The following is a 568-nucleotide window of genomic DNA, read 5'->3' on the forward strand; positions in this document are numbered from 1 at the left end:
GAATGTGTCCAAGTTTATGCAGCCGATAAAACTACTATCCCTACTTCGAATAGCTCTCTACTAATTTGCTATCGCAATTGATGCTTCATCTTTCGGGCGAAACTGCGACATTTTTTTTTTACTGAACGACCGCTCACTCGCTCTTTAAAAAAGAGCCGCTCACAAGATCCGGTTCGCTCCTGAGCGACCCATCTCTAGTTGCTGCCGCTGTGAAGCTCCGATGCCGGTGCGAGCGAAGCAGACGATGAGGCGCCGGGATCATTCATAGTGGAGTTTCTTGCCCGGAGAGTTTTTTCCGTGCGACACGTGCGGCTCGCGCGCGGATAAACGAAAATGGCGGAACGACACTTTCCTATGCGGGATGGCGAAGGCGCTCATGTCCTTAAAAACAAATTGAAAGCTCCAATTACGTGGTGCATAACCAAGGCAAAACGAATAATAATGCTAAAATTTGTAAAGTGAGCCAGTTACGACGATTTTATTAACGTGGTTTTCTTCGCAGCTGTAGCTATCTGGGAACGAGAGTACTCCATCCAGCCGTAATTGTCATTGCCGAACTCCCTTCGCG

This window comes from Dermacentor silvarum, chromosome 9 (genome assembly GCF_013339745.2).
Source record: "Dermacentor silvarum isolate Dsil-2018 chromosome 9, BIME_Dsil_1.4, whole genome shotgun sequence".
NCBI classification, from domain to species: Eukaryota; Metazoa; Arthropoda; class Arachnida; order Ixodida; family Ixodidae; genus Dermacentor; species Dermacentor silvarum.